This window comes from Penaeus monodon, chromosome 21 (genome assembly GCF_015228065.2).
Source record: "Penaeus monodon isolate SGIC_2016 chromosome 21, NSTDA_Pmon_1, whole genome shotgun sequence".
NCBI lineage: Eukaryota > Metazoa > Arthropoda > Malacostraca > Decapoda > Penaeidae > Penaeus > Penaeus monodon.
Genome location: NC_051406.1, coordinates 17721215 through 17721495, shown reverse-complemented (window position 1 = coordinate 17721495; position 281 = coordinate 17721215).

Here is a 281-nt window from a genome sequence, read left to right as displayed (position 1 = left end):
TTGACGTCATTCTATACTGACTAACAGATGATTTGAGAAATACACATCAAATAATCTTACCCCTTAATAATGTCTTTACTGATCCTGTTCAGACATGTTGCAACAAGTGTGCTGTTGAGAAGTGAATTCTCTCCTCCGGCATCCTTTGTCTTGCTTTAACGTACGCTGTAGTTATTCAGTTTAGTTCATCTGCTGTGAGTGTGGAAGGGTGTGTTACTTGTGTGTTTTGTTTCATGAATAACTCAACTTTTGTCATATTTAAAAGACAATACAGTTCTGCG